The 10,419-nt window shown below is 40.7% G+C and overlaps 1 non-coding gene across 2 annotated transcripts; it reads left to right on the forward strand.

Annotated features, from left to right (window-relative positions):
• The first annotated feature begins 705 nt into the window (after nt 1–705).
• Nucleotides 706–9,786, forward strand: LOC100460900 (uncharacterized). Of its 2 annotated transcripts, XR_008509797.2 has the most exons (5): nt 709–993; nt 5,277–6,018; nt 8,429–8,655; nt 8,829–9,062; nt 9,477–9,786. It is a non-coding gene; the product is annotated as an uncharacterized LOC100460900 (transcript). The 2 variants fall into 2 exon arrangements; XR_008509798.2 differs by having other exon boundaries at nt 706–993; nt 8,429–9,062.
• Nucleotides 9,787–10,419: the final 633 nt, after the last annotated feature.

Raw genomic sequence — 10,419 nt, forward strand, 5'->3', positions numbered from 1 at the left:
GTTATTAACTATCCTAGGTTAGGGATATTTAAAATAACAGCTGATAATATGGTTTTTAAAAATTGTGAGAATGATTGTTAATGTCTGGCTCTCACTTTTTAAGAGGACATGGGAGCCTCTGAAAGATGGCTTGCCTGTCTACCTAGGGCTGACCCCCCAGGTCCAGATTTGAAAGTCTGGGCTGGCTGACTGCTGGGTGGCTTTGGTAGAAGCTGGCTTGTCTTCTGGTTCCATTTTTCTCTCCAACCCAGTATCTTGGGTTACTCTGGAAAACTATGCAATGCCCATGTGCACACCCAGTTAAAGGGCATTCGAGTCTTTGCCTGTAGAAATTTCATAAATAGAATGTGTAATGAGCCATGCATGTCTTATCACTAAGGAATCCAGGGGAATCTGAAACTTGGATGACAGGGTCTCTTATGGGTCTTTCCTTCTCACACCGCTTGACACACAGCACGACTATCTTGAAGTCAGCCAGCGGCCAGCAGAGGCAGTCTTTCCATCTGTTTCAGAAAACCCCATGGCTTGTGCAACCTGGGAAACTTGCCCACAGCCATCCCACATGGTGAGTCAGCTCTCTGGCTCCATTATCTACTCTCTCTTCCCAGATGTGACTCCCTGTTTAGGAGCAAGCAAAGTTATGGGGACCCAGGGGAGAAGCAGACACTCACCTAATGCACAATCCTGCTGAGAATTTACCCAAACCCAAGGAGATGGAGATGGAGCAGAGCTTGAGTCCTTTCCAAGACTGTTAACTGAAGATTTCTGTTGTGACATCACATAGAATTTTGACTAGCATTCGCCAAGGATGAACTGAAAGCAGGATCTGTCTCACCATACACTGAGAACTGTAGAATATGCAAGGCACATGGAACTTATTTTCTTACATATAAAAGCATGTATATGCTCCTTATACATCTGTCCTAATGCTTTCCAACAGTCCTCACTCTAAGCCTCACCAAGACCCAGATGAGGAAACAAAGGCGCAGAGGGGTGAGTCACTTGACCAAGTCACAGCACTGGAAAGGAACAGAGTTTTTGTGTTTCCTTCTCCAACAGAAGCACTCTTGGCTATAGTGCTTATGATTAACCAGTGATTCCCATACAGTGGTCCCTGGGCCAGGGGCATCAAAATCACCCAGGAACTTGATAGAGGTGAAAAGTCACTGGCCTCAACCCAGACTTACTGAATCAGAAACTCTGGGGAATGTGGCCCAGAAATATTTGTTTGAACAAGCTTGGCAGGTGATTCTCATGCACACTACAGTTTGAGGAATATTGAACTAGGCCTTTGGAATGAGGTTTTTCATTACTGAGTGTTTTAGGGGAATTCTTGGGCAAATATCAGAAGAGATTCACTAGAGTCCTTTCTGGGTACAAGTTAATAAATAGGTTTCCTTTCTGAAGTACTACATGCAATAGTCAGAACTGTAAGAAAGTATATTTATGAACATATTAATAAAAAATGTATTCACTCTGTGAAAATAATATTCCCCTTAGAAAGGCGTTCACATGAACTTGGTGATTGATCTAATAGGGTGCAGTTGGGAGGGGTCAAGAGTCACCCCACATCTTGTATCTCAGGTCAGCCCACCTCTTTCCATCTCTGCTCCCATCCTGGCCCCAAATATACTCATCTCTCACTCAGAAATCTACAGTGGCTTCCTAACTCGACACCCCTTCTATTCTGAAACTCATTCAAGCTGTTCTTCACATTGAAGCCAGAGTGATTTTTCTGCAAATCTGAGCTTAAGTAAAGCCCTTAAAGAATTACTATTGTTCACAGGATACAGAACAAAATGCCTAACAAGGCCCCTGAGTCCGTGGGACATGGTCTGCCCATCCCTTTACCCCAAGAGACATAGAATGCAATTCTCCATTTCACTGCTTGCTCCAGTCACCCCAGCAATCTTTTATTTTCTTAAAAACACATAGCTTTATATGCCTCAGGTACTTTCACATTTGTCCCTCTTCTTTAAATGTTTTTCCCCTCATTTCACTGTTTAAGCCATATATACCCTTCAAAATTCAGTTCAAACCTCACTTCAAGAAAACCTTTATGTTTTCACGAGAGAGCTTACAGTGTTTGGCATCCCATCAAATATTATCAGGCATGAAAGGAAGAAAAAAAAGCCCCGTAATGGACCGGGTGCGGTGTCTCACGCCTGTAATCCCAGCACTTTGGGAGGCTGAGGCGGGTGGATCACAAGGTCGGGAGATAGACACCATCCGGGCTAACATGGTGAAACCCCGTCTCTAATAAAAACACAAAAAATTGGCTGGGAGTGGTGGCGGGCACCTGTGGTCCCAGCTACTTGGGAGGCTAAGGCAGGAGAATGGTGTGAACCCGGGACACAGAGCTTGCAGTGAGCCGAGATCGCACCACTGCACTCCAGCCTGGGCGACAGAGAGAGACTCCGTCTCAAAAAAAAAAAAAAAAAAAAAAAGCCCTGCAATGAAGAGAAAAATCAACAAATTGAAACAGTCCCAGAATGGGCACAGATGTCAGAATTAGCACACAAGGACATTAAAACATTGTTATAACTGTATTCCAGAAGTTCAAAAACTTAACTAGACACATGAAAGATATTTTTTAAAAAACACCCAAATTGATGGGATGTGGTGGCTCACACTTGTAATCCCAGAACTTTGGGAGGCCAAGACAAGACGATTGCTTTAGCCCAGTAGTTTGAGGCTGTAATGAGCTATGATAGCGCCACTGTACTCCAGCCTGAGGGACACAGTGAGACCCTGTCTCTTAAAAAAAGATTAAAAAAAAAGATCCAAACTGAACTTTTAGTGAACTGGAAGACATAACAATAGAAACTATTCAAAATGAAAAAGACAAAAAGAATTTAAAAGAAAAACACAAAATAGCAACAGTGAGTGGCAAGACAGTTTTATGTGACATTCATATCTCGTGTGCAAAGCGCTCCTTAAGCATATTTGATCTATGGCTTTATCATTTTATCAAATTTGGAGATTTTTCAGTCATGATTTCTTCAAATATTTTTTCTGCCCTTCCCATAACCTCTCTCCTTTAGGGACTCTAGTTACACATATATTATAAGAAATATTGAAAAAAGTCTTCTAGGCAGAAGGAAAATGAAATGAAAACCAGAAGAATATGAATAACTGTACCAGAAATGATACCTATTGAATACATTTGTAAATATATATACTTTAGAATTTAAATCTTTTGAAAATATAATTGTTTAATCAAGAGTAATACCAATGTACTATGGAGTTCATAACATACATAAAAGTGAATGTATGACAAAAAAACCATAAAGACTATATAGGTGGAAAAGGGCAAATAGAAGTATATTATTTAAGCTTCTTATACTGTCAGTGAACATGTATAATATGACTTGAAAGTAGACTATGTTAAGTTAAAGATTTTAAACCCTACAACAACTGGTAAAAGAACAAAACAAGGAGTTACAGCTAAAATCCAACAAAGAAGATAAAATGGAATCATAAAAAATTTCAATTAATTTTTAAAAAGGCAAAAATAGAGGAAAAGGGTAACACGGAATAAATGTTACAAATAGAAAGCAAATAGCAGGAGGAGATACTTAGACCTAACCACAGCGATAATCATATTAAGTATAAATGGTTTAAACACCACAATAAAAAGTCAGAGGTTGTCATATTGAATCAAAAAAACAAGACCTAATAAACACAAGAAATTCTCTTTAAATATAAATAGACACACTGATGAAAATTAAAATGTTCAACAACGAAACACTGGGCTAACCCTTCTCAAAAAAAGACTGGATGGGCGGGGGCAGTATTCACACCTGTAAACCCAGCAATTTGGGAGGCCAAGGCAGGTGGACGACTTGAGGTCAGGAGTTCAAGACCAGACTGGCCAATGTGGTGAAACCCCGTCTGTACTAAAAATACAAAAATTAGCCAGGCATGGTGATGAGTGCCTGTAATTCCAGCTACTCAGGAGGCTGAGGCAGGAGAATCACTTGAACCTGGGAGGCAGAGGCTGCAGTGAGCCAAGATGACGCCACTGCACCCCACCCAGCCTGGGTGACAGAGGGAGACTCTGTCACAAAAAAAAAAGATTGAAGTGGCTATATTAATATCAGACAAAGTTGATTTCAGATTAAAGAATATTTCCAGTGATAAAGAAGGAATTGGAAATGACTTTATACACTTTTGTATTATTTGAAAAAAAAGGAAATAACACAACATGTAGCCTATTTGTGCATTAGAAATTGTACCTATTTAGTAATTTAAACATTCAACACACTTTTCTTTAGGCTATTCCCTATACCTAGCACTGTTTAGGTATTAAAAAAAAAAGGGGGGGTGGGATAAAGAAGTTGGACACAGCCCCAGACCTAGGGGAGCACAATCTATTAGGGAGACAAGACACTAACTTTTTTTTAAGCTAATAAAAGATGTGTCAGATGTTAATTGAAAAATGGGAGTTCAGAGAAAAGAATATTTCTGGCATCATAGCAATTAGGGAAAGTTTCTAGAAGAGAGCTAAACCCCAAGAGTATGCACAGATAAAGAGAACGAGGGAGGAAGAAAAGCATTTTATAATAATTGGAAAAATTTTAATTTATGTGGCTGGGTAGGTTTTTACTTTGTTTTTTTCCTCCTACTCGAGCAGAGAGACCATTTTGGTCTCATTGCTTCCAGGCTTTGTGGCTTTTGTGGAGAGTGGTTTGGGTGGGATGCAGGGGAGCTGCTCTGGTGAAGGAGCCATGGCTGTGCAGGCGTTCCAGCAACCTACAGAGAAATAGCAAGGCCCTGGCCGCATGGAAGCCTGCCTGCCTTGGCGTCCTTGGAAAGATTGGTGTGCCTTAATGCGGGGCATAAAACAACACATTTTTTTACACCCCATCCCAGGACAATGACTAAGACCAAGTTATTACCTGTGTATAGAGATGACAAAGATCAACTGGGCACCAAGCACCACCTTGAGAGTGGGTCACTACACAAGCCCCACAAATTTCACCCACCTCCATGGTGAGGGGACCCCAAAAGAGATGGAATTACCCTGCTCCACCAGCTCAGGGGAATGAGGCTTGAAGTAGATATTAAGTTGAATTATGGATGAATTTTTAAAAACCTACACATCTGAGTTTGGGGGCTGAGATTTGTGTTCATAACACATATCAGCAGCTCAATAGTTAGAATCATTTTCTGATAATAAGATGATTACTCTTTCTTCTTTCTTAGGTACATTGAAGGAGGTCAGTTTGGAGAACGACAGTGTAGACACTTACTCTCTCTCCTTTGTGTTTCAGATAAACTCAGAGCAGGAAGACAGCAAGGAAGAGCAGTGAAAAGCCTGGTGCTTAATCCAACCCTTTACTCACTGCTGAGACCTGGAAATTTGTTCATCAGCTACAAAACAGGAGAGATGATAACTCATTATGTATGTGTGATGATAAACAGAGACAATATATTGAAGAGCTTATATGAGTGGCAGACATGGGACATGCTTCCCTGTGGCTGGCCAGCCTGTCATCTTCTCCACCATGTGTCCAGAGAAAAGCTTTGCAAATCAATCTCTCGATGAATGATGATGGCACCAGTGAAATCAGGGGAGGCAGAAAATCATGTTAGTTTGGTTTATAATGCAAGAAGTTACAGAATACAGAGTGCTCAAAACTAAGAATGTGCTAGTTGTATAACAGGGTCCTTCTTGGAACTCAGCCAGGATTCAAACTATAAAGGAAAATCGGGTGAGCAGGTGGAATAGTCAAGTGATTCTATTTGCATGAATAAATTGTGAGATGATACCTTCTTGTCCAGGAACATTGAGCAGTGCTCGTGCTGGGTGGATTGTGATGTGGAAACCCTGGGAGATGTCACGCCTGATATCAACTTTCTCCCAGGTGACAGCTGCACCCTCTAAAGGCTTCTCAAGTGACAGAGCTCAATGAGTATAGAAGGGAAAAGTATGAGGATGACCTATGAGCACAGAGTGGACAGTCTCTGCGGTGGGTAGGCATTAGCAAAGGAGAGACCTTCTGTATTATGCAGGTATGTGCAAGAACCAAAGCAAATAACTGTCATGAGAATTCTGACCTCATTAATACCCACAGACTAGAGACACCAGGAATCTAAGCTTGCAAAAGCATAAGGGAACATAAGGGTTGTGTTCTCTTGCCCTTGGGGCACAGCTTTTCACCACATTTTGTACTAATTTAACCATGGTGCAGATCGAAGAGCCCCAGTGATTTCCCAATAAAATGCTCCAGTTGTATAAACTTGTTTGACCTTCAGTAGATGCTCATTCCCTGTGGTCCACATCTACTGCATGTGCACATTCTGGACAGGGAGAATCCTCCGCGTGACTGAAGCAAGAGGTCCCACATGATTTGCTTTTCGCCTGGCATGGAGGCACTGTTTGCCCTGGTGACCAAGGGCACATAGCCCTGTCTTTCCTCTGGAGGCCATTGGATTCATACTCTGTTCTGAGATAACTTTGTATTAAACAAGACCTCCTAACATGTCTCTTTTTTTTTTTTGAGACGGAATCCCGTTCTGCCGCCCAGGCTGGAGTGCAGTGGCACAATCTCAGCTCAGGGCAAGCTCCGCCTCCTGGGTTCACCCCATTCTCCTGCCTCAGCCTCCCGAGTAGCTGGGACTACAGACGCCCGCCACCATGCCCGGCTAATTTTTTGTATTTTTAGTGGAGACGGGGTTTCACCGTGTTAGCCACGATGGTCTCCATCTCCTGACCTCGTGATCCGCCCGCCTCGGCCTCCCAAAGTGCTGGGATTACAGGCGTGAGCCACCGGGCCTGGCCACATGTCTCTTTTTTGAAAATGACAAGCATGCTGTGATGAGGTTCTCAAGGTCTGGTCACAGCTTTCTCTCAACAACGCACCGGGATGTGGCGGTGCTCAGCACTGCCTTCTTCTGTCCTGGCTTGGGTGCTGTGTTGAAACAGGCACAGCAGCAAGCGAGCACACCTCTTGCAGTCCTGTAGCCTTCCCCCTTTTCTTCTTCTCTGTCTGTCCCATCCCCTTCTCTTTTCTTTCCCCTCATCTCCATTCTTTTCTTTCTTCCGTTCCTGTCACTGTTTTCTTCTTTGCTTTTGTTCTGTTTCCAGCTTTCAAAACACATTTATAAAGAGAGCTTCCTCTGAGCCAAAAGTAACAACTGTTTCACATTCTTTATCTGGTAGCAGGCTGCCGTCTAAAGGGCATTGTAAACACTTCACAGGCTTTCCCTCACTAAGGGGACTGCCTGATTCTCAGTTACAGAATGTCATTAGCTCTAATGCGTGCTGGTTTCCCTGCGAGAAAATAGCAACTAACATAAATTATAAAATATTAAAATTAATACCAATAAACTGTCTTGTATTTGCAACATGAATGAATTGGGCTATCATCTCATAATTTTCAAGGACACAAAAAGCAAAAATAGCATACCTGATTAAATGATGTTTTCCAATAATTTCTTAATTTAAAAGTCAGGTAGGCAGGCAGAAAGACTACGTTTCCCAGCCTCCGTTGCAGTTCGGTTGAGACCATGTGACTGAGTTCCGGCTGATGGAAAATGGGTGAAAATTACATACTTGTAGGTGTGGGTTTTTTTGTTTGTTTGTTTGTTTGTTTGTGTTTTGGGGTTTTTTGGGCTTTGTTTGTTTGTTTGTTTTTGACAGAGTCTTGATCTGTTGCCCAGGCTGGAGTCCGGAGTGCAGTGGCATGATCTCAGCTCACTATAACCTCCACCTCCTGGGTTCAAACAATTCTCCTGCCTCAGCATCCCAAGTAGCTGAGACTGCAGTCACACACCACCATGCCTGGCTAATTTTTGTATTTTTAGTAGAGACGGGGTTTCGCCATGTTGGCCAGCTGTTCTCAAACTCCTGACCTCAGGTGATCTGCCTGCCTCAACTTCCTAAAGTGCTGGGATTATAGGCATGAGCCACTACGCCCAGCCCAAGGGTAGTCTTTAAAACATCTCTCACAGGCTTTTTTGACTCCATGATACAAGATGTAGGAGGATTGCCCAATCCGTAGTGCATTGTGTACCAAACAATATATAATTTTAAATTGTGTTAATATCCTGAGATTTCAGGGTTTGCTGTTTGCAAAACAGTATAACTTATCTTGACTCATACCATGGAAAATTATAATTTAAGCATCTACTAAAGCTAATAAAAGTCTCAGAATAAAACAAAGAAATAAATCTTCATCATCTTGGATTTGGCACTTGATTCTTAGATACGACACCAAAAAACAACAGCAGCAAAAGAAAAAAATAGATAAATTAGACTTCATCAAAATTAAAAACTTTTGGGCATCAACGCTTATTATCAGGAAAGTGAAAAGACAACCTACAGACCGGGAGAAAATATGTTCAAATCAGATAATAAGATTTTAATATCTAGATTTCATTTACATTTGTTTTGTTTTTTCTCGCTATTTACTGATTGAAGAAATTGGACCTTTGAGGACCAGCTGGGACTTGGGAATATAGAAAGAAGTCCTTCAACTCAACAACAAAAAGACAAACAACCCAATCAAAGAATTGTCGAAGGAATTGAATAGTCAACACTCCAAGGAAGATATATAAATGGCCAGTAAGCATCTGAAGAGACGCTCAACATCACTAATCATTAGGAAAATGAAAATCAAAACCACAATGAGATATCACTTCATACAGGTTAGGATGACTAAGGAAAAAAAATCACAAGTGTTGTCAAGAATGTGGAGAAATCAGAATGCTAGGATATTGTGGGTGGGAATGTAAGATAGTGCAGCACTATGGAAAAGAGTTTGGTGGTTCTTCAAAAAGCTAAACGGAATTACCATATGACTCAGCAATTCTACACCTAGGTATACACCCAAAAAATCTGAAAACAAGGACTCAAAGAGATACTTCTATGCCAGTGTTCATTGCAGCACTATTCATGACAGCCAAAAGGGGCAAACAACCCAGGTGCCCATCAACAGATGAGTGGATAAATGAAGTGTTGTTTATGCCTACAGTGGGATATTAATTACTCAGCCATAAAAAGGAATGAAGCTCTGACACATGCAACAACATGGATGAGGCTTGAAAACATTATGGTAAGTGAAATCAGCCAGACACAAAAGAGCAAATACTATAGATTCCACTTATATGAAATGTCCAGAATAGGACAATTCCTGAAAACAAAAAGTTAAGTTAAAGGTTGCTAGGGGCTGGGGGAGGAGAAATAGAAAATTATTACTTAATGAGTAGAGTTTCTGTTTGGGATGATGAAACAATCATAAATAAATAGTGATGATGGTGAACAAGATTACGAAACTAATTAATGGCACTAATTGTATACTTAAAAAGGCTTAAATTGTAAATTGTATACAATATTACATATAGATAGAGAGAGAGAGATTACTGTTCTAAAAAATGGGGGGAAAGTCTATCACTTAAATTTAAATTTGAAGTAGCAGTTTGGATTCATGATGTATTTAATCTTTGTATTTTATTTTTTTATTTCCTAGCTCTGTCTACTGAAAAGGCCAAATAACAAAAATCAACACAACAGCCATAAGCATCCTAGCCTAGTACCTAAGTTGTCTCTAACTACCGTTACCTCAGAAAAAAAAACTAAGAACCCTTAAAGAGAGGTGCATTTCAAAATCTGAGCAGGAAATATATAGGACAATCCTGGAATATCTTGTTATAGAAAGAGAAAAGCCTCTTCTGAGGTCCACTAGAACCACGCCATGAGTTCAGGAGGCACCTTGTTAATCTCCCATTTACCAAGGATGATACCATTTGAACATCAATAAAAATAACTGCAACAATTTGAAGTACATAAAATATGTTTATTCCCATGAGTCCATAATAATACTTTTTAAAAAAATTTCTTTGCCACACTTAAAGGATGCTAAGAAGCCAACTCATTATTTTGAAAACTAGAAAATAAAAAAGAATCAAACATTTTAATCCAGCTTTTCCTATACAAATGAGATGTCAAAATAACAAAAAGTTTGTGAGGAAACTTTCTCTTTATAGAATTATTCCAGTTTTAAAAATGAAGATGAAAATGAAGTAGAGGAAAAGGAGAATGTGGAGGATAAGAAGAAGGAGAAGAAGGGGAGAGGGAGGAGGAGAAGGAGAAGGGGAAGAGGAAGAAGAAGAACAAGAAGAACAAGAAGAAGAAGAAGGAGGAGGAGAAGGAGGAGGAGGAAGAGGAGGAGGAGGAGAGGAGGAGGAAGAAGAGGAAGAAGAAGTATTGATAGGATATTCACAAATAAATGGCTGAATGGTGGCACCATTTCCTGAGGTGGGGCACACTAAGGCAAGAAGCAGGGCAGAGGGAAGGCATGAGTTCTGTTAAAGATTACATTCATCTGCTCCAGTTGTCACAACAAAGGACCACAGATGGGCTGTGGGGGGAGTTGCTGAAACAGCAGAAATCTACTGTCTCACAATCTTGAA

This window comes from Pongo abelii, chromosome 13 (genome assembly GCF_028885655.2).
Source record: "Pongo abelii isolate AG06213 chromosome 13, NHGRI_mPonAbe1-v2.0_pri, whole genome shotgun sequence".
Classification (NCBI taxonomy): domain Eukaryota; kingdom Metazoa; phylum Chordata; class Mammalia; order Primates; family Hominidae; genus Pongo; species Pongo abelii.